The sequence below is a fragment of the Schistocerca serialis genome, chromosome 12, assembly GCF_023864345.2.
Source record: "Schistocerca serialis cubense isolate TAMUIC-IGC-003099 chromosome 12, iqSchSeri2.2, whole genome shotgun sequence".
Classification (NCBI taxonomy): domain Eukaryota; kingdom Metazoa; phylum Arthropoda; class Insecta; order Orthoptera; family Acrididae; genus Schistocerca; species Schistocerca serialis.
In genome coordinates, this window is record NC_064649.1 from 183,870,844 (window position 1) to 183,895,175 (window position 24,332).

The window sequence follows — 24,332 nt, forward strand, 5'->3', positions numbered from 1 at the left end:
GAAGCATTGAAGGGGAAGGAAGAAGGGTAATGGAAAAGGCCTGGAGAGTTCCAGGAAAAGGTGTAGATTTTGGGAAAGTCACCCAGAACTGCGGATCAGGCGAAAAATAGAAACGACACATGTCATATACCAGCTATTATGTAAACACTGTTCAGCTTTCTACATCTGCATGACTACCACCAAATGATCAGTTAGGATAAATGGGCATACGCATAGTGTATATACTGGAATCTCACAATATCCTGTTGCAGAGCATGCTCTACAACATGGCATATGTGACCTCGACACTTGTTTCACCACACATGCCACCTGGATTCTTCCGCCAGACACCAGTTTCTCAGAACTCCGCAGGTGGGAACTAGCACTACAACGTGTCCTTGGTTCTCACCACCCACCTCGCCTTAATTTACGTTAATTTCTCCTGTCTCAGCCTTTCTTCACTGTAATTACTCTGTGCTTCACTCCGTTTTAGCTTTCTACATCTTTCATTGTCTTTCCCATCTATTTTCACTGCCCCATCCAACAGCTGTTGCATACAATACACTTAGCTTCTCACTCTTATTAACTCACGTACAGTTTTAGTAGTAATCTCTGTCTTGCATATTACCCTGTCTTCCACCTTTAAGCTCTCAGGTTTCCGAATCTTGCCCGATGCAGTCCCCAACAATTAGTCTTTCCTTCTCATTCTGTACGGTTAGTCACCCATGACCCACGGTTCTGGGTAACTTTCCCAAAATCTACCCCTTTTCTTAGACCTCTCCAGTCCTTTTCCTTCACCCTTCTTGCTTCCCCTGCAACCCTTCAGCCTGAAGAAGGAGTCACTGGCTCCAAACGCTTCCCTATCACAACAGTCTTTTATGTGTGTGTTCTGCCACTGCTTGGTGAGTAGATTTTTTATCTATCCAATTAAATAATTTTATAAAGAGTATCTGTGTGTGATGTTTTTATTGGTATACAACTTGTTATAAACAAAACGTATTTTTACCCCACAATATGACTGGGCCACCATGAAAGCAGCCACATCATTGTCAAATTCACTGAAACTAGTGCATAGCAATTTACTTGGGTATGGCTGCTGTTGTGGTCTTCAGTTTGGTTTAAGCACTGCGTCAATACCTTCTCTTCATAGCACTCGGAGGTCGCGATCTGCGACTGTTTTTACAAATGGCAAGAGAACTTTACCTCTAGTTGCTTTCTTTTCAGTAAAAGATGCAAATATTTTAGAATGTAGTGCCTTATGTATATCTGTTAGAATAGCCACAAACTGTATGATGTAGCAATTTTTATGCATCTGGTACAGTGTACTATCACAAGATACCAGGTACATCTACAGATGGTAATATATATTCCCAAAAGCTTTGTAAAACCACTAAGTGGTTGGCAAGTATGCTTCCCGAGATTCACAAAAGACATAATTGTGTAATACCGTATTTACTCAAATCTAAGCTGCACTATTTTCCGGTTTTTGTAATCCAAAACACCGCCTGCGGCTTAGAATCAAGTGCAAAGTAAGCGGAAGTTCTGAAAAATGTTGGTAGGTGCTGCCACAACTAACTTCTGCCATTGAATATATGTAGCACTACACAGGCATGCTTTGCAGGCACAAAGATAAATACTGGCGCCAAAACCTCTGCATCAGTAAACAAATTTTAAAAAAATGGGGGTGGAGGGGTGGAAGACGAGCTTTTTTCTCTGCCCCAAGTTTCGACCACTGCATTTTCATACTTTATCCAATGAAGTAAATACAAATTCCATATTCTTCATCTCCGAATGTTGCAGCCTTTCAATGTGCTACGAAAATCCGACTGGAAGACTGTTTGGGATGTTTGTCAATATGGCCAAGTCTACATTCTGAATTTTTGTCCTACCTGTGACAAGAGATGGTTGTTATTACCAACTTTTATGAATTGTGAATCACATGCAGTATTCTCTTCACCATAAGAATAATACGAATGTAAACATTTTGCCATGTATTCCTACGTCTTTCCTGCTATCTCATGTAAATCCTGTCTTCCTAATAAACTACGAAACTATAGTGAGACAACAGCAAACGCAGAAGAATATATATATCATGTTTATATTCGTATTATTCCTATGCTGAATAGTGATACAGTCAGAAATGAAGCACGGCAACTGACTAGATTTTTAAACCTAAGATGGCTCTAATTTCTGTGCAGAATGTAATGCACTAAAGAGGCGTCTGCAAAAATTTTCAAACGGAGAAAATTTTTCGCTAAACTTTCGTTTGGAGCATCTATCATATGCAGTCTATTATATGGTTCTTGTTGATCATTATCAAAGAAAGCGGCAGTGTAAGAAACAACAAATAGCAGTCTCTTGCCATTGTTTCGCTGATGAGACGATTCCTCTCTCTTTTTTTTTTTTTAATTGTAAGCAGCGGTAGCGTGCGCAAAAGCAAGCCATCCCACGAGCGGTGACAGGCTGTAAACACGCATAATCAGAATGCGACAAACAATGCATGGCACAGTATGATAATGCATTTTGAGCTTAGAGTGACGGAAACACCTATAACAAAGAGAACGGCACTTATCAGATCAAAGAAAAATAAGCAATCAATTCAAACCAGACGAAGCACGTGAAAAAGGCTCTCTAGTATAAATACGGACAGAGAGCCTGACGCATAGCAATGACTACGTGGTAAAGCTTAACTGCTAAGTTTACCACACGCACCAAACTACTGTAGCTGCATCATCATTCATTCGACCTAAATTGTCTCATATTACAATGGACCAACTTTGTTTCGGTTTGGGGATGTGGTCTAAAACGTTTCTCCCCCTTGAATTTCGAGTCACAAATTTCAAGTGCGGCTTAGATTCGAGAAAATTTTTTTCCTTGATTTCGAGTCTCATTTTTCAGGTGCGGCTTAGATTTGAGTGCGGCTTAGATTCGGGTAAATACAGTAAGTGTACTTCCCAAACCATTTTGAGAAACTATTTTGATGGAAAGCATATTTTCCAAGAGCCATTAAAACACTGTTATTTGGTGGGCTGTATACTTCTCACAGCCCTAAAAGCTATATTTCATAACAAAAAGAAAGTAAACTGGTGCAGCGGACTATCACTGGATGCCAGGAGCATGCAGAAGTGGTTCAATGTATTCCCATAAATGCAGTGAAGAAACACAGCTACTGCTAAGTATATCTCTCATGACCAGTAAAAGCCTTAAGTGACTCTTTGCAGCAGGTCGACAGACTGTACGGCCCACGTGAGTCACACTGTCCCATTAACGAATGGAGACACAGTGCACTCTGCTAAGGTAAATGAGAGTGCAGATTCGCTTTCACCTACATTACACAGTCAGTTGTACTTAGTGATTTCTGGTAGACAAAAGAATATTGAGAAAGGAGAAATGAAGGAAGATAAGTGTTTAATGTCCCATAAACATTGAGGTCTTTAGTGTCTGAGCACAAACTCTGATTGTTTCAAGGATGGGAAGGCTATTTATTGTGCCCTTTCAGAGAAACCATCTCGGCATTTGCCTGTACTGATTTAAAGAAAGCTCAGGAAACCCAAGTCTGGGTGGACTTGATGGAGCTGTAGAGAGCAAAAACTGTAGAGGAAAACAGAGATTGGAATACATCCAGCAGATAATTGAGGCTGTAGGTTGAAAGGGCTACTCTGAGATGAACAGGTTGCCACAGGAGAGTAATGCATGGACTTTAACTGTTAGTCGCCCTGAATGTGAGTCCAGTGAGCTCACCACTGTGCCACCTCACTCGATATATTGTGAGAGAAGTTCCTGATTTAACCATTTCACAGGATGTGGGGAGTGTACTTACCATCAACTATATTTCTTTACTGTATTCCTGAGAACACAACATACGAGCTCTGTATGCACCTGGCACCTGATGTTAGTTTGCTGCACCAGCTGAACTTTCTGTCTGTTATGAAATGTAGCTTTTAATTGTCATTAAATGTCACTCGTTCCTTTCAGAAGCAGTTGCAACTATATGTGCCACCAAATAATGTTGTTTTGAAGGCCACTGGGAAGTATGCTTACTACCAAAGTAATTTTTCCATGATACAAGGGGAATATACTTACCACAAAATTAATTTCTTTTTTGGACTGCAGAAAGGATACTTACCACCAACTGACCATACTTACCACTAATTTAGTTGTTTTACTATGCTCTTGGGAAAATGTTTTACCTCCTCTGGATGTGGTTGACCTTCTGTGATAATATGCTAAACTACTGGTGTCTGTTTGTCATGACATCAGTGCTGTTGTCACTTGTTACAACAGAACACATTGTTTCATTCTGCAATATATGCTATTGTGACTTGTCTCAGCTGGTTTCTTTATGTAGTGTTAAATGAAGTTTCTAGGATTGTAAAATAGATAGTCAAATAAAAACAGAAAATTCCTTTTTTTCACATGTAGTAGTAACTCATAACAGCTTACTAAAGACAGTGGCAAGTATACTTACCACTATAGTTTTTTGCTCCTAAATCACAAAAATAAAATAATCAAAAATTAAATGTAGTTGACACTTCTAAAATGATACCAAAACAATTAACTTTACAGGGCTGCTACAAAAAATGTGCCCACAAATGGGTTAAAAACAAAGTATGCAAGCTGTGGGGGCAGTGTGAAACTTTTTAAGCACTGTATTTGAAAAATATTATTCATTTTGTTCCACTTCTAGAATGTTAGGTTTTGTGGATTTTTGCCTGTACATTAATGGGTGTGGATGCGTTCAGTGGAGGCAAGTGTGTCGTGTATGATTTTTCTTAGTAAATATGTCCTACTGACGTTGCAGTATATCTCCAATGTTCTGGATGCATCAAATGAAGTTTAAAAGACAGCTAACTGCTGCTGCTGGTATGCCTCTTCATGTAAATGTCAGAGTTACTATTATTATTCAATACAGAAAGGAAGATTACCAGCTTAGCAATTTGCTGAAAATGAGTTCATTAAAGGGAATATTACAATTAACATCCTGTTAATGACAAATTAATTAGAGATGCGAAGCAGCCCAAGATTGGAGAAGGAAATTGGACGGATAGCTGACTCCATAAAAATTAATACATTTCATACTGTGCTCGAGCACAAGCAATAAAAAACAGTGAGCAAACATGATGTGTGTACTTGTTGCCTCAGGGTCTCCTGCGAAACTGAGGTGCTTGAGTAAGCTACATCACACTGCTTTGTTGTGTGCTTGTTGTCAAGCCAGTTTATGAAGTACACATCCCTCTTCATTTTTATATAACTTTGTTTTGAATGCACTGTACAAGAATACTGAATACCTTGAAAATTATCGAGTTCAGCCATTCATTCACATGTAATATTCCAACAGCTCCATCATCGATGAGAGCCTTCAGGGGTGTAAAACGAGTAAGTGAGAAGTGCCACTGAACTACTAACAACCATTTTCATCTACTACTAATCTGCTCACATTAATCATTATTCAAGGGGATCAGTTCTACATCATTTTATTTTTATAAATATACAGAGAAGCAACTACTTGCAAAAAGCCAATGCCCTGCTACTTAAACTGCTCTGCCACTATTTTGATTTAATACTTCATGCTAAATGGGCATTTAATTTTACACAGGACACTGTCATCGAAACTTATTCTGATAAATTCATATACTTACTTCCTGTGCAATGCCCTTTATGCTGTCAATGCCACGTTGGGACCGGTACAGTAGTTTCTGTTCCGTGGAGAACCAACCGTACCTGCACATAGGCTATTATTATGATGGAATCACCACTTCAAAAGGCATTCCAAAGCTGCTGCCAGCTTCCCTCCGTGGAGTAAACCATCTACCATTCCTGTCTGCTCCTAGAGAATATGTTGCATGGCTAAATATGGTTTTCTGTTAGAAAGTGTTTGTGCGTTGTGTATCTGAGGTGGGACAGGTAGGTAAATTCACATATCCAGGTAAATTATTGGTGGACTGGCTAATAAAACATTTTTTACTTCAATTTTGAATATTTGGGGATTTCCAGATTGCTCCTAATGTTGGCTGGCAGATGTTAAAAGGGTGTTGCACCTGAATATAAAACAGTTTTCTTAACCCTAAGCTTCAATGCATATTCTCTATGGAAATTATTTATATTGTGATTGTTATGGTTGCAAGCATTGCAATTAATGCTAAATTCTCTCTTGTCCATTTGAGCAGCTCAGAGGTCAGTATATCTTGCTGCTATGTGGAGGACCCAGGTCCAATTCGTGGTAATGCCTTTTTCTTTAAAGGGCGAAGCTACTCCACACCCACACTGACATGGTGACCATCACCGAAGTTCTACCACCACCTCTGTTTGCTTTGTTACAATTGAGAAGTGCACAGGATGTGGGGTCATGATGTTGTCCGTAGGATTACCCACTAATACAGGCACTTTGAGGCGATAGAAGTGGTCGAGAAGTGAGCAGAAGGTAGCAGTTTTAAGGGCAGAGGGAGAAAAGTGACGAGGCAAGCACCAAAGGCAAAGAACTTCTGCAAGAGTCTGGACAGATAGTAAGAGCAGTAGCAGTTTCTTTCTGTCTGCAAGGGTGAGGTTGTCATTAGTTTTGGGTATCGTGCGATGCTCGATACCATTGTCGCAGCTTAAAACACTCTTTACGAGTGTCAGTCCTATTGAGGAGGGGTACTCCTGGGCTGTGCACCTGAGTGTCTCCGGGGCCACCTGCAGCATCTGTACTTGTAACATGCCAAGGTCGTTATACGAGTGGTCAATTGGCCATAAAGAGGTTTGGTTGGATATGTTTATGTTTAGTGTGCAATACTGCTTTCCCGTATTGTCAGTTGGTCAGCTAGATATTTGCAGCTGGCAATGCCATTTAGTTTTGCTGTAATGCAGGGATTCACCAGTGTTTATTTTGTCTGTGAGCTTGTGCTGTCCACAGGTGATTAATTGTCCCTAGATAGAAGCGTTTTTCAGCAGTTGTGTTTTCACCCGTGGTTGTGGTCATAGTTTCCCAGGTTAAGAATGAAGTGATTGTCAGAGTGTCTCAAGTTCCTGTACAGTCGTGTGGTGAGTTTTTTGAATATCTGTGTGTGAGTCTCAAGGCAGCACTCTCTGTGAAGGTCGACAGTGTGTGTGGACTGTGGTGCACTTTGTTCTGTATCACCTGTAGGCAGCACAGGCGGTCAGAGCCACGTAACCCCAGACTGCAGCTGCATGTATCATCATGGGTCTAATCAGTATCATGTACACGGACCTCGATACCCTCCTATTCAGTGTGCTTTACCTGTTGAGCTTAGAGTAACACTGTTTGAGCCTTGCATTTGCTCAGTTGGCCTGTCACTGAAGTATTTGGCTTTCACACTGAAACGTATTGGGCGTGTGTGTAGTGTTATTTGTCTGCAGTCTTAACGTGGGGTCCTACCCACTCATCTCATATAGGGTGCCTAAAGGATGCTGCATTCTCAAAATGCTATACAACAATTCAAGCAAACAACATTCATAGATTTTATTACAAATAAGAAGCTTGACAATGCTTAACCTGGAATTTACAATGGTGTCGCAAGCAACAGGCGACATGCAGTATAAATGCGAGTCCTTTGCTATATACAATGTTCGTGCAAGTTTGACACACAGCTTGTGGATCACTAATAACTGTTATTGTAGCATTCTGCGCTAGGCCTGTCCGTATACTGTCCTAATCCTGTCCAAATACTGAGTGGCCGAGGCTGGCAGGAGCGGCACTTATATTCTCTTTGTCAAGGGGCCTGCTTCCGTCGTGGTGTGGTCCTTGCCAGTGGGCTATTGGCTGACGGTGTGTTCACTGCCTTCTTTGCTCCTGCGATCTTAATTTTCATTCCAGAGCTTGTGGGTATGCCAGAACACGTAATGTTTGTGCAGTTGTTATGGTTTGTCAGTGAACAGAACTGCTTCACACTTGTCAGCATTTGCTTTAACACACTGTCATTCCAGCTAGGCAGTTTTGTTTGCCGTTGCGAACTATGCCTGATGGTTTCCAGTCTTGCACTAGGATGGTAGTGTCATCTGCGTAGATGGTTGTCATTGTGTTCTGTTCAGTTGGAAAGTCATTGACGTAGAGATTAAACAAGAGGGGCCCTTGGATGCTGCCTTGGGGTACTCCCACTTGTATACTGTGTTGTGTTGACTGTTTGCCCTGAACATCGGTGTTGAAGCTTCTGTGGGTGAGATATGAGTGTGTAAGATGTATGAGTTCATCGGAGAGACTAGCAGTGCAGATTTTGCGAATGAGACGATTGTGCCGTAGATGACTGAAGACCAGGAACAGCGCTCCTGTAGCTTTGTTGGTGTTGGGGGTGTGTGTAATATGTTCTACTACACGGAGGAGTTGTTGTGTTGTGGAGTGGTGATTGCTGAATCCAAATTGCTCCAGTCTCAGCGAGTCATTGGTGATGCAGTGCATAGTAAGATGTTTGAGAATCATCTTCTCAACAATCTTATTCAGGGAGCTCAGCAGGCTAACGGCTCCATAATTTTGTGGTAGGGAGTGGTATTTCCCTGGCTTCCTGAACATCAGGACAGGGAAGTGTTGATGTTGTAGAATGGTATTCGTCATGTGTGTGAGATGCTCTATAGCTTTATTCGTGAACTCCTTGGTGACACGGTTTTGAAAGTGATTGGGACCAGGAGCTTTTCTAGCTGTTTTGTGCTTAATAGCCTGTGTAATTTCATGTGTAGCAGTATGTATTGTTACATTGCACTTGGGCTGGGTTACAAGCCATGTAACCTCCTGGTCCATTTCAAGTAGCAGTGCTGGATTGGAAGGAGCCTGATTCAGTGTGAATGATGTTGCTAGTGTTCTGGTCATCGGCTCATGCTTCTCCTCCATGGAGTATGCTGGTCTGTAAGGTATTTGTAAACTTGGTGTGTAGTATTTCTTCTTGGTGGAGTGGACAGCTATTTGCCACACTCCAGGTCATGTGGTGTGCAGCCCTGCGAGTGTATTGTCCCAGTTTGTGGTTTTAAAAGTTTTAATTTAGCCTGTATGATCCCCTGGAGCCTGCTAATATGCTGTTTGTACAGCCAGTATCTCCCGAGATGATCTCTCATTGACATCGGCCCCTGTATTTCTGGGAGCAGGGCCATTGAACATTCTTGTGGTATAAGTACTGTAATGGTAAATGCTATTGCATCCTGAACTACGGTGGTAAGGGCTTTGACAGCTTCAACAAGATTCCTGCTTTGTGTAATTTTGGGAATTTGTGGGATACGACTTTTCAAGCATTTCCTTGAACAATGCCCAATTCACACGCTTGTAGCTCAGTATCCTGTGAGATTCATCATACTGCTGTGTTTCTTCCGAGTAAAGTATTACAGGTGTTTGGTGAGGCCAAATCATGTATAATTTCAATGTTGATTGTGACTATAATGCCTATCACATCTAATGTCTATCACATCTAGTCTCTGTTCCCTGTTTTAAGTGTCACCTCAGTTGGCACTAGTGTAATGTAGTTTGGGCGCAGTGCATGTTCGCATAGTTTTTTTGCTATTGGTGTTTGATCTTTGTTAGTTCCAAGCAGAGTGTTTAGCATTAAGATCACCAGTGGCTATTGGTCACTATGCTATGTTGAGTATTGTGCTGATATCGCTTGTTATGATGTTACCACATCAATTGTATATCGATATCAATGAAGTGTTCACTCAGCTGACTTGACCCTAACAGCTGTGGCTTCTAGTCTTTCAGGTTCAGGGATCTTAATATTTGTGTATTCTTTGTCTCAATATATGATGATTGCTGTTCCACCCACAGTTGTGCCTTCAGGTGGTCAGTACAGTAAATGTAATATCTTGGAAAGAGTAGTTGTTTGTGTGACTGGAGCTCAGCTTCGTTCATGAGAGCAATCCAGATTCCCTTCTCCTCCATAAATGCAGCTACCTCTGCCCTTTTGTTGCCAATCCCATCTGCATTCCAGAATAGCATCTGGGTCAAAGTACTGTTGTTTGTGTTTTGTGGTGCATTATCTATGGAAGAGTGTGGGCAGTGTGGTGATAGCAGTTTGTATAGCAGCCATGCAATGGCTGGGTGTAGCCGTCTTGAGTTTGTGCATGTGTTACGATGAAGAGCCTCAAGAGGATCTTAAGCCACGTGAGTGGGGAATAGTGTCTCCACTATGCCTCTGATTGTGGTGAGAATGTTTGTTATGTCAGCCAAAGTGTTGGCGGTGGTGTTGGTGGCTGCTGGTCCTTATGTTGGTGTACTGGATGCGCTGGCTTGTGTGTTATTCATGGTTCGTATTTCATCTGGGGTCACCTGTGTTATTGCTGTGGTGAGGGGGGCAAGAGTGTGAGTTACGGTTACATTATTCCTTTGAATGTGTTCCTATGTTTGTCTGGTCTGTTGTTGGTGTATTTGTTGTGGTGTGATAGTGTCCCCTCTTTTGTTTTTTGGGTACCTCCGTTTCATTTCGTGTGTTTGTGGTTGCCCTAGTTTGGGTGTGTCTTCTGTGATATCACGAGTGTCACAATCTGGCCCAGACAGAGTTGACTTGGTGTTGTCTGAGACCGGCAGTGTTGTCATCAGTATAGGGGCAGTTTCTAGCATTGCATGTGTGGGTTGTGGTTCTGTTGTTGTGGGAGTGTGCCATGAGTTTGTGGAGCTCTGTGCATCCTCAGTTCATCCACTTCCACTGACAATGCCAGTAAAAGAGATTCCACACCTTACTGGTTGGGGGGTGGGAAGTGTCTTGGAGCTGTTCTGGTTACCACTTGTCTGTCTTTGGCACTTTTGCACCTTAGAGCTTCTTTGTATGCTGCACACCATCTGTAGTTTGCACATGGACCCCTCCACATTTGGTACATTTGATAGTTGTACCAAGTTTAAAGTGTCATGCTACACGGTTACCAGTGCATTTGCGGCACCGTGTGCCAGATCACATCGGGTGCCGCACGGCCAAACTGCTGGCAGTGGTGGCACTGTTGGGGGACACACGGAGGTGTGTATATTTCTACTATGACCATGTGAAGCAGGAGCATCTGCGTCAGAAAGTTGCAGGAGTAAGCTGTGTCATCCAACTCCACTAAATAGTTTGGCTGCAGTCTGTGTGTCACAAATCCCAGAATTCATCTCATGCTCTCACAGTCCCAGCTGAGAGCTGTGATTATACCATGAAGAATGTCATTGAGGGTTGTGGTGTCAACTCCTTTCACGATGTACATTTGAGTTTTCCCCCCTTGGGTGCTATATTTATGATACTCAATTCCCCCAGCTTTGACGAATTTCAGGAGATTTGTGCAATCTGTTTTGTTGCATACATACAGTGATACATGGTCCCTTGTGAGTTTTGTGTTTGGTATATGGTGGGGAGTGACATTCTACAAATGTCTTGTTTAGCTTGCCGAGGCAAGTGTAATTGTGTATTATGACCAGTCGGAAGCCAGTCGGTGTAGTGTTCTGCGTAGCGGCTGGGGTAGTGTTATGTAGTTGAGGTGCTGCAGAATTGTTTGTATGGTCCCTCATATTACCGATGCTCGGAACTGGTGTTGGTAAAAGCACGCTGCATTTGCCGTGTGAGTCAGTAGGCTCAGTTGTTCATGTACGTTGCTCCTGATTGCATTTTGGATCCACCAGCTTCCAAGGTCCATCTTTGTTCCACAGAGCTCTCACTTCCAGCTCGACGACTACTGCGGTGATATTGAGGGCCTCTAGTGTATTCACTGGTGGTGTGACTGGTGTTGGTGTTGCTGTTGCTGTTGTGTTGCTTCCACCCGTCAGTTGGACAATGAGCTCATGCTGTCTCCGAGCCATTGCTTCTTGATTTGTGGCAGCGAAGTTCAGATTTAGCTGGTTCATCACTTACTGATAGGTGGCAAAGCAAGACGTCGAAGGGAACAGATGGCACTCCTGCCTCTTGTGCTGCAGTCTTGCTACGGGTCGTCGGGTGGGATCTGCTCGGTGGATCTGCCGTCTCCCAGACATAAGGATACTTTTAAGGATAGAATGTGGATATGAGACAATTTTACTTTTTCGTCTGAAACGACAATTTTGCTTTTTTAGTGTACATAAAGAAGAGGGGAGTCCTTATGACTCACTTGTGCAAGATGCAATGCACAGTGCAAGAGAGCACGGGTGGAAGACAGCAGCCTGTACTGGACAGTGTTGTCCAATGTGAACGTGCCCCGGACACTGAAATACCCTATTAAAGAATGGGAGAGTCACACTGGGGAAGTTCCAACCACAGTTGCAGGAACTTTGAGCCAGAACTATTGGCCACCTAGCACTGTCAAGTGTGTAGCAGCGTGTGCTTGTTAGTGACACTCCAAAGAGTGTCCTGTGGCATCTACGCCAGTTTTAGCATATGTGTAACACAAATTTCCTCTCGCTCGCAGCTACTGCAGGTACAGGGGGAAGGCAGCTGCTCAGCTGTGACTCACCCGTAGTACTGCCTGTGGTTTTCCTTGGTGGGAGGACTGGAACGAGGTGCACCAAGCCTTGTGATGCCCATTGAGGAACTGTTGGACTGAGGTGTAGTGACTCTGAGGTCAAGAAAGCTGGCAGTGACCAGAACAGGGTGTGCTGACGCCCCCCCCCCCCCTCCTTTCTGCTTTCAGTGATGCCATTGCAGAGGATTACACTGTGGTTGGTCATCTGGTTTTGATGTGGGCCAGAACATGAAGCTTTCCTTTGCTTTTTTTTTTGCTAAATTGACTCTTACTTCTGGACACAAACACCTATACAGAGCAAATGTATTGGCATCCAGGGTTTAGTTATTTGGGGGGGGGGGGGGGGAGTGACGGTTTGTTATTGTTTCCACCACCCCTCGCCCAGCTTCCCTCAAAAATGCAACTCGCTAGCAACCTCGCTGTTAGCATACGACAGACATCTACAATTTTAATAACAATAATAAATACACAAAAATATATTAAATTATTCAATATAATAGTAACAATACAAATAGGTGGATCAAAGAAGGAAGAAAACATAGAACAAACAAAAGAACTTCAGAAAGTGTACAAACTGACATGGACACACTATAATAAAAGAAACATTTCAGTACAAGGCAAACACATGCACTACAATACAGTTATAGTATCAGAAGAACTCTTCGCATCAGAAATGACCACAATCTGAGGACCAGGCACCACAAAGCAGAAAGAATACAATGCAAAATCCTCAGAAAATTTTTTGGAGCAGTGCACAGAGATGGATGAAGAGATCAACCAGAGAATTATATGAACACAGAGGCAGACTCAGTCACAATCAGAAAACACCGACTAACATTCTGTGGACACATACACACAATGAATAGCGACAGATTCACAAAGGGATTTAGGATGTAGTAAATGCCTTAATCAAAAAAAACCAGTTGGTTTCAAGAAATAGAAGAAGGCTACAAACAAGCAGGAATCAGAATGGAAATGATGAATGAAAGAGACAAATTCAGAAACAAAATTATGAACATAAAACTTGAAGTAAAGGGAAGGAAGAAAACAGAGAAAATATGTACATATCAAAGGAAACAAGAACACAGTCTAAGAATGAAAAGATTTTGGGAAGAGAAAAGGGAGGAGGAAAGAAGGAAAAAGCTGAACAATCACGTACCAACCAAGTTGAACTCTGTCAAACTGTGCGCTCACCATCATTATTTCAATAAACATTATGACTGAACAGCGGTCTGCAAACACATGTGAATGAGGGGAATACTGTTTCTATCAGTGATTTCCAACTGTGTTTGGGAAGTCATTCTTTCTGTTGTTGTTGTATCGGATCTGTTGACAGCTGGTATGTTCAACCCAGTGGTGTGCAGCTTTACCCGGCTGGAATGTTGTCAATCAGACCAAAAGCATGTCCTTGTGGGCAGACCCTAGCACGAGCAACTGAAAAGTGTCGTTTATTAAATGTAGCTTGTCATTGCTGGAAGAACTTGGCATTTTTGACACACTTCTGTTTCCACGCTACCTAATTCTCCAAAAGTTATGTGTGCATTTGGAAATTGGTGAAGTAAAAAATATAAAGACATCGTGTCATTCTGCCACATCTGTCTGTAGTGTGCATTTTGGGGTGCGTGTACGATACAAGGCATTTAGGTATGGTGAGGTTACTTAGCCATTAGTGTTCACAACGGCTGGCATAAAGGAAACATGACAAGTATTACATTAGAAAGCAACAGCGATAGCTTTCCGACCGCATAATTTCTACTAGTCAGAGTCAGAAGCAGACACAGTGGCCTGTGCCAGATACGAGGGTTGGAAGTGGCTGAAATGTGAGTCGTGGGACAGAGAGAAAGAGAGAGAGAGAGAGAGAGAGAGAGAGAGAGAGAGAGAGAGAGAGAGAGAACACACAGACAGCACCATAAAGCATTCCCCATCTCTTTCTGCACAGAATGCACCACACTGCTGCCTTCTTAAGTGCACCCCAGTATAATATGTTGTTTGGGAAGTGGGTGGTAGTTATCACCATTGCCACGACCTCCCCTTGTATCCACTCCTGCAAGATTGTGAAATCTACAGCCACTGAGGAGATTTATGTGAGATGTTCCTATCAACTTTGTGTAATATTCATATTGCACACTTCTGCAGACAAAACAGATTTTCGACCTTAGCTTAGGAAAGAAAAGAATCATCACAGATCATTAAGGTTCAAAGAACTTGTCTTGAACACTGTAAGGGATCCGTGATCCCACAAACATAGATGCTAGTATCTGACGCCCAGGTCGATAGCGGACAGGAGTCGATTGTCGAGCGCTGTAGTAGGCAGTGAGACTAGTGCTGAGTGCGCAGTAGTATGGTAGAGTTTCGAGTGAGAAGTAGTGCGGGAATGACAGGCAAGAATGGTGGTCGAGTGAGTTGTAAACGGTAAAACTCACTGGAGTATGACGAGTGAGCACGTCCCCCTGATCGTCGTGGGGTTGACTCTCACTAATGCCGATTCGCGAGTGATATGAAACAGAAAGTGACAAGTGCCGAATTACGTGTTTCGCATCAACCGCATCGGCCAGCAACAACTATGGATTGCAGTGAGGATTGTTGTGAATGTTAACCATCAGCATTGCGTGTGACAAAGTACTGAAAATAAGCAATCAATAAAAAGAAATAACCGCAATTAGACGTGTAAGGCAAAGGTAGCAACTGCCTCAGAATTTGTGTGTTAGTAGGAAATATATATCAGTTGTACATCGCAACCTTTGTGATACTTAATAATAGACAAACTTTCAATCATTAGCTATTCTGTCTCAGAACAGCCGCATTCGCAGAACAACCAATAGCCTTTCATCCATTAAGTATACCGTCATATATCATAATAATTAACTGTTTGGTGGCTTCGGTAAATTACCCAAAATCCAGTAAAGGAATTAATCAGGGATGTTTCAACACGAATGCTTAAAAATTCTTTTGTAGTTAACCTATTTTCAGATTATGAAGAGTTCTTTGTTACAGCTTGTATTTTTGTTCCAGGTGGCACTGAACTTGATGGCTGTAGTGATGTCATGAAGGCACAAAGTTGGAAGTTGTTAAACCTTCAGAAACAAGATTTTCAAAAGTACTTCTTCTCAGATACCAATATTTTGCCCCTGTTTGTGTCGGATACACAGATGTCTCAGTTGTTATCACATAATTTGAGTGTAGTGACTGAATCTAGAAAACAGTTTCTTTTGCTTCCCTGTACCCCAAGCATTATGTGCAATGCAGGACTCCTAACAAGCCAAACACCCAGAGCACAGCCCTCTGTCTTCTCTTGCAGTTTCTGCAGTTCAGGAGCACAGTCCGGAAGTCTGACTCATGTTGACCGGACCGGCAGGGCGAAAATGGTCAACGTGGGTTCGAAGCTGGTGACAGAACAGACTGCTACAGCACGAGCAAAGGTTTTTGTGGGACCCGAACTGATGAAACTCGTACGAGAAAGGTGACGTACTTAGCGTTGCTCGCCTGGCGGGAATTGTGGGGGCCAAGCAGACGTCCAGCCTTATCCCTCTGTGTCATAATATATCTTTATCCTCTGAGGCTGTGGACATTGAACTGGACTCTGCTCTCAACTGTGTGATTATAACTGGCACGGCAAAGTGTAGAGGGCAGACGGGCGTGGAGATGGAAGCTCTCACTGCTGTATCGGTGTCTGCCTTAACAGTGTACGATATGTGCAAAGCTGTGAGTCATGACATTGTGATATCTGAAATAATGCTTCTGGCCAAAAGTGGGGGAACTAGAGGAGACTTCCACCGGACATGAGCATCTGTGTGGGTCAGTGAAATAAGTTAAGTATACCTGGTGTGATGTAGGCAAATTTCAAAGTCTGTTCGTAGTTATTGTAAATTATAGACACATCGAATTGGACTGAATATAAGTTGCACCTTTAATTTCGAAAAAGAGAGAAACTTAATTAAAAATAATTTGTCAAGTTGCCCATTTACAAAAGCTTTTCAACATGTGATTTACCCTTAACCACTTTTTTTGTAGTACACTGTAGATAAATTACACACAAAAACAAAGCTTTCAGTTGCAGTTTTCATGTAAGACACTCTTAACTTCACTAACATTCATTGTTTTATCACTGTCAGTATTTTTGTCACTCTCCTCCCAAAGTACAGTGCCGTCACTACAATCCCGGGCATTGCATGTGCAGCATTTCTTGAACCGTACCTTTAAAAAGCACATCTGTTAGATGAATAACTGTGAGTTTGAAATTTGCAACGTAACTGTACCGAATTCCAAAATTTTCTCTCAATGTTGTGCTTCATTGGTGAAGAATAAATTATATTCTTTAGTTAGAGAAAAATTGTGCCTGTCCCATTGTCTAAAATAGTGAAACTGTGAGAATGGTAATACAGAGGGGTCCAGAAAAATGTAGACTCTCTTTGATAGTCAATATTGATGGAACAAAATGGCATAGTGTCAAAATTCTTGCATGGGAGGAAGATCATTTTGTGTGTTCAAAGTGACACCTGTTAGCAGCCAAGCAACATCAATGTTGCTGAATTGTTGACTGAAGTACAGCTGTCAGTGTTGCCAGTGTGGTAGCTGCACAGGATGTCTTGATGGTTTCTCATATCTCATTCAGTGTAGCTGGGTTCTGTTGGTAAACTTTGTTTGTTGAGGTCCCCCATTGGTAGAAGTCGAGAATTGTAAGGTCCCGTAACCTTGGTGGGCACTTGACAGCTCCTCTTCGACTTATCCGTCGTCCAGGTAAATTTTCATCTAAGTAGAATCTGATATCTCTGTGGTGGTGAGGCGGAGTAGTCTTGTAGGTAAAAATCTTTTGTTTCCAAACACCTCTTGGATGGCTAATAAAATCAATGTTTGCAGCATATGATACACCTCACCAGTTATGTACCTTCAAAGAAGAATGGGTCAGAGAAACAATACTATGACGGACCACACCACACATTAACACCAAGTGAAGTAACATGTTTGTCCATGTGAACATGAGGATTTTCAGCAGCCCAATACACGCAGCTATGACAGTTTACATTACCATTCAGGTTGAATTGTGCCTCATTAGGCCAGATAACCTTCCCTGCAAACCATTCATCTTCGTGAAGCATGCCTTCAGACCACTCGTAGTGCTCCATCCTTCGATTCGAGTTGTCCTCATTCATAGTGTGAAATAATCTTGGAATGTACGCTTTCCACTTTGCAGTCTTCAGAATTTATCATGCACTTGATCAGCTTACCCCACTTCCCCATACATCCTGCTTCATAGATTTTTGAGATGATCTACAAAAATGTTGCAATACAGCAGTGCTGGAACCTGGAGGTTGATGTTCTTGTTCGGAGGACTTTTCCTTGTGCACATTTTAAACAGTATTGTCGGCTTAAAATTTATACCAAATACAATAAATTGTTGTTTCAGTACAGCCTTGCATTGCTCAAACAATAGTTGTACTTCATTCAGTGCTGCATTGTCATCTGCTGGAAACCCACACGACAAGATCTGTTGGGAAAACAGTGGTTTATGCTACCACTCAAAATTGCAGCCATATAACACATTGTTCCAAAGGTAATAACTATCAGAGAATGTCTACATTTTTCTGGATCCCTCTGTAGTCACTACCTAAATGGGATATCAACAAAGAGAATGTTTGCATTGCTACCTCATACACAACAATTGATTTACAAACTGTAGTGATATTTTTGTTTCATTTCATACTTAAGAAGAAGCACTACAGTTGAGGTTTCTATGATTCATAAAAGTCCCAGTTTTTATGGGGTGTGCTGTATACTCTAATTTTTTTGGAGATTTTTTGTAGAAATGGTGTATCTTATATTCAGGCCAGTATGGTACCCGTTTCCATCCTGTTTTAAGTCTTAATTCAAAATATTTATCTTTCTTTTTCCAATACCTGATCAATTTGAGAGAGATATTTAAAACAAAAAATAAGCACTAGCAAGTACGTTAATTTGCTATTGTTAAAACTTTATCTCGTGTATGTTTTCTACAATTTTGATATGACACCACCTGCACTCTTATCTTGTTGCCAGTAAAAAGTGAGTAAGTAGGTCATTAAACTCTCTCTCTCTCTCTCTCTCTCTCTCTCTCTCTCTCTCTCTGTGCCCTCCCCCAGCTGTGTGGTAGTGTCCTCTGTGTTGCTCTATTGTTTCAATTTTTGATGGTCCCGTGCTGTGAAAAGTTGAGGTGAAGTGTTCATTCTTAAATAAATAGTGTGTATCAGCTCTTTTCTCCTAGGATCAGGTTGTCATTGCTGTGTTCATTGAAGTAAAATGACACTTTTTTAACAGTTCCTAAAATGTGCACCACTTCATTGACACTTTTGCTCAGGTGTAGAGCATATTGGCCAGACTAATTTACATGTTTCAGCTTTACACTGTATGGTATCCTCTTTTTTAAAGGCCTATCATCTTTCTTGTGTGTGACTTGTCCAGAGATTGAAAATGTTTTATTTTGTAAGTTACCAATCCAGAACAGGTTTCTGTCAATTTAATTCTTCAGGTTTTTCCAGAAGTTTGCTGAAATTCCCGAGTTGTCCTTTGCACAGTCGGACATCATTGTCTTCCTCGCATATTTCGGTGACATTAGTCGTTGCTTTTACAAAGTGCTACTTGAGACTGATCGTCAAATGGAGCAGGTCTGTAATTTGTTCCCTCTGCCTTCCTGCTTCATCTGCAATCTGCTCTGACAGACACCATCCTCGGGTATCCGTGTTGCGTGATATTCCGAGAGCCATCTACACTCACGGGCACGATCCTTGTGTGTTATGTTTTCAGTCCAAGCTGGCTGGTAGAATTCTGTTTGTGGGCTGTCCCCGTTTGGGGACAAGGATCGGCAGGGCATGCAACCCTAATCTTTCATCTTTCAGTTAACTCAAATGTCGAGTGTCACTTTTTTCATGTACTGCGGTTACAAATATAAGAAAATACAAAATGAAAATTTCTCAACATAGTCATGTTTCTTTTCAGTATGTTTCTCAGATCAGTACACTGCAATGTAAATATTCCATTCAAAGAATATATTTTTGATTGTTACTTCAGTCAAAGACGCATTGCCTTTTTGACTTAACAATCAGTGTCAAATCATTGTCCCTCAAACAATCCTGCAGGGGTTTGACAACGTGAGACCATGGCTTTATGGAGCATCACCTAGAATTAGCTGCCGTCTTTTCTGACATGATTTTAAATCAATGCTATCATCATTGCTTCTTTTGCTTAGGGTTTTGAGTCTAGGAATGATGCAAACAATCAGCAGTTTATTTCTTTCTTACGTGATCTTTTTTCTCCTCCCTAGCCCCCTTTCTTCTTTCATTTGGTAGCCGCGAGCAAATTGAATATTCCTGATTTTGTTTGTATTTATTAATCTGTTTGTGCCCCTAATTCTTGAAAGACTTCATTATGACACTAATACTCTGAAGCAGCAAATTTGGGAAAAAGAGCTGCATTCATTTATGCTGTTGTAAAATGGAGGAATTGGTTGTAGTTGAAAAAAAAAATCTGCCTTTTACAGCTGCTGATTTTTGTCATTTATTTTACGTAGCCCACCCATGATCTACAATCAGGTCTTCCTTTTTATGTTGTATTTTTTATAAGAATGTTGAAATATAGATGATTGTTATGCATCTTTGCAGCAGCTAAACTTGAATATTGTACTTAAAAATGTTATTTGTTGTCTTTTTTAAATTAAATTGTTATGTTTAAGAAGTGAATTAAATAATTGTTACCTGTGACATAATTTTGTAGCAGCTAAAATTAAATGCTGGTCTTCAATATTTTAATTGTTATAGTTTGGGGTATGATTGTTGTAATTAGAAAATGAATGTGTGCCTTGTGCACTATGTTGTTACAGTAATTTGGAGTTTATTTTGTACATCATCTGGTGTAAATTATAAGAATTTAAGCAAAAACTTCTGTCTCTCAACAGCTTTCTTAATAACACTATTCCAGTAACTGGATATGCATATTGAAATATCTGTGTTGTATATTAGATTCTATGACCTGTACCAAGGCAATATTTTGCGGTTGCAAATTTTCTTGACTATTATTAAGTGTGTGTGTGTGTGTGTGTGTGTGTGTGTGTGTGTGTGTGTGTGTGTGTCGCTTATGCCCTACATACGAGTCCTCCAAGCTACTGATGATCTGACCAATGTACGACATGCCAAAATGCTACGGCTGCATGGGGAGATACAATTAAATCCCATCCCCCCCCCCTCTCTCTCTCTCTCTCTCTCTCTCTCTCTCTCTCTCTCTCTCTCTCTCTCCCCCCCCCCCCCCCTCTCTCTCAAAGATCGGCAGGTTCAGGAATCTAACACAGAAAGAATTTAATCACGGTTTCTTTTTCATCTCTATCATACAATGTAGTCCAATTTTTTGCTAATACAGAAATAACATTTTGTGATTTATGTTGTGTACTCTTCAAAAGATCTAATGATGTCCTCATTCCTTTCTTATAAACAAAACAAGAAAAAACTGACAATAATTGTTGTTAAAATAAAACACAGAACAGTGTCTCCATAGCATCAATGAGAACATCCTTTCAGCACCTTTGACCCAGGCAGTGAACACAGCAGCGGTCAGTCTATGACTTGCAGCAGGTGAATCCCAGTCAGCTGCATTGCTCATGCACCCCACATAAATAATAATAAACAAAATCTAACAATACACATAACCAAGGCTTGATTTGTGACAGTATACTACCGCTGATGACGAAAAAAATTGGACCCAAAGATTTTGAGATGTGGTACAATAGAACTTTTGCTCTAGTTGAAGCGGTAAGATGCAAATGTTGTATTCACACTTTTAAAAAGCTCAGAAAAGTGTTATAACTTTTTCAGAAGTCTAAATCAAACTATGGAAACTCTCGGTAGGAACTTAGAAATATAGGAAATGATAGAGTACTACTTACCATAAATACATGTTAAGAAGTCTATTTTTTTTCTTTTAACAAATCTAGCACTGCATATTACTGCCAAATTAGTCATTACCTATGATTGCCCCAGTGGCAGAAGTATGTATAATAATGTCAAAACGTTTGTGACACTACACACTAGGAGAAGCTCAAGTTTCAGATACACATTGATTGCGTTCTTGATGATGCTATCTACATGTTCATCCACACTCTGAAAACCACTATGAAGAGTATGACAGAGGGTCCATCTCACTGTACCAGATATTAAAGCTTGTTCATGTTTCAAGACCATTTAAATCTTTCTCTGCATGCTGTAATTAATCTAATATTGTCCTCACGGTTCCTATGGGAGCAATAGTTACAAGGTTGTAACATATTCCTAGAGTCGTCTTTTGGTAAGCATACTTTCTTAGGATAGTGTACATCTTATCCTGAAGCGTCTGCCAATTAAGTTATTTCAGCATCTCTGTGACACTCTCCCTTGGGTCAAACAAACCTGTGACCATTTGATCTGCCCTTCTCTGCATGCATTCAATTCCCCATTAATCCATTTTGATACAGGTCCCACACATTTGAGCAATATTCTAGGATGGATCACACAAACGATTTGTAGAATGACTGCATTTCTATGGTATTCTAAAAAAAAAAATCTAACTCTTTCGCCTGCCTTACCCCTGAGTAGGCCCATATGACTGTTCATTTCATATCCCTACAAAGTGCTTCACCCAGGTAATTGTATGAATAGACTTAATCCAAGCAAGACATCCTGATACTGTAGTCATACCACACTGCGTTTTTTTCATTTTGCAAAATGCACGATTTTCCATGTCTGAACATTTAAAAGAAAGTTTGAAATTATCAAGATCTGACGAATGTTTGTACAATTTCTTTCAGACTGTACTTTATTCTAGATAAATGCACTATCTGTGAAAAGAGTGCTTTACTATTAATATTGTCTGCAAAGTCATTAATGTACATGAACATACCTCTCTGTGACACATCTGAGGTTATTTCTACATCAGATGATGACTCCCCAGCCAAGATAACATTTAAGTCATTCCTACCAAAATATCCTCAATTCCAGTGACAAATTTCACTCGATACCCCTCACGGTAGCAATTTTGATAATAAGCATCGATCTGGCACTAAGTCAAAAGCTGTTCAGAAATCGAGAAATACTGCCTGCACCTGTCGAGTCAGGAAGACTAAAGTTTTAAGGTCAGGTTGACAAAACAGATTTTTAATACTCTTGGAAACGACCCTAATGTTTCTGACGTACTACAGGGGAATGACAAAGGGATCTTTGGCAGACTAGATTAAATCTAAGCGGCATCTCAGACCGACCAGAGTTACAACTTTAAAGGCTTCTACGCTGAGCAAATACAACGGGCTGTTGGAGGAAGAATGCAAAGGCAGCTTCTAGTAATGTGCAATTGCTATTCTGCGTGGTCTTTAATGGCCATTATCAAATTTTAAAAAATTAAGAATAACAATAACACAGTACACAACAGGAAGGGTACAGCAGACTTTCCCTGATTGTTCCTTACATTACCTTTCCTTGATTTTTTTTTTTTTTTTTTTTTTTTTTTTTTAATGATAATGTTTCTAAGTCTTCCCTGGTTTCCATTGAAAGGTTTGGATTGTTTCAAAGATTAATTTACACATTTTTTAATATTTTAATGTATTCTAGGACAGGAACTCAAAGAGCACAAGTATAAAAAAACTGCATGTAGGACATTCATGTAAAGCTTCCCATTTTTAACTGCTAGGTAATGACAGTCTATTTTGTTACAAGAAAATGAATCGGGACTTAGTTCTCCAGAGCTGATACTATTATAAGGAGTTGTGATGGAAGAACATGAGTTCCAAACAATGGATGCCTTGGATCTGTTTGCTGCTGCTTCTTTTTAATCTCTGCTGCTAATCCCATGAGTGAAAGATCTCTACCAATGAAAAAGTAGATTTGAATGACATCAAGTTTCTTCTCTTGTCGATAGTTGTTTCTACTGAAGAGAAATGAGTCTGGTCATCTTTGTCCATTTGCAGTAGTTCAAAGGTGTCGTAGCACCTGACACGTATGCTTGAAAATAACAAACGATCAATATTGTAATTAACAAAAGTATTGTCAGCAGTAAGCAGTATTTATCACATCCAAAAAGTTTGTAAAAGCTGTGGACCCTTGTTTTATCATGTCAATCCATTTGTGCCAATGGCTAACAGAGTACCATTCACCATCATGTCAAGTGGCAATAACAGTTTGCTTGCATCATAAATATTGAGTGTCAAAAGTTAATTCTAACAATATGAAATAGGACAGATTGCTACTCACCAGTTAGAGCAGGCAATGTGCAGCAGACAAGCATACTGAAAAAAAAAAAGAAACTGTCAGATATTATATACTCAAAAAAACACTTAGGTACTGAAGGAATTATCCAAATACCAAATAGGGCTGAAATCAGTAAATGTGACATACATGTGAAGACAGAAAAATAATTACAGTTTCAGAAAAAACTGGATGATTTATTCAAGAGAAAGAGCATCACAAATTGGATGAGATGGTCCACCTCTGGCCCTTATACAAGCTTGGCTCTGGCTGATAGAGTTGTTGGATGTCCAACAGAGGGACATCATGCCAAATTCTATTCAAATGTCACTGTAGATAGTCAAAATCCCGAGGTGGTCTAACGGCCTGCCCATAATGCTCCTTACATTCTCAATTGGGGAGAGATCCAGCAACTTTGCTGGCCAAGGTAGGGTTTGACAAGCATGAGGACAAGCTGTGTGCGGACAGGCTTTATCTTGCTGAAATGTAAGCAATGTAAGGCTTGCCAAGAAGGGAAACAAAATAGGATGTGCAGTATTGTCAACAGACAACTATGCTGTAGGGGTGACATCCATGTCACCCCTACAGCATAGTCGTCTGTTGACCAAAAGGGATCTGTTATGAAAAGAAATCGCACCCCAGATCATCAGTCCTGGTAGTTGGACCGTATGGGATGTGACATTCACGGTGGTATCCCACCGTCTGGGGGGTCTTCAGACACATCTGTGCTGATCATTGGGGCTCAGTTCATAG

General features: G+C 40.9%; 1 protein-coding gene across 1 annotated transcript in view; it reads right to left on the reverse strand.

Moving 5' to 3' along the window:
• Positions 1 to 23,618, reverse strand: part of LOC126428234 (molybdenum cofactor biosynthesis protein 1-like) — a 112,342-nt gene extending 88,724 nt beyond the window's left edge. Inside the window, exon 1 of the mRNA XM_050090149.1 lies at positions 23,586 to 23,618. The gene's annotated coding sequence lies outside the window, so the exon portion shown is untranslated. The remainder of the gene's footprint in view (positions 1 to 23,585) is intronic.
• Between the last annotated feature and the right edge of the window lie 714 nt (positions 23,619 to 24,332).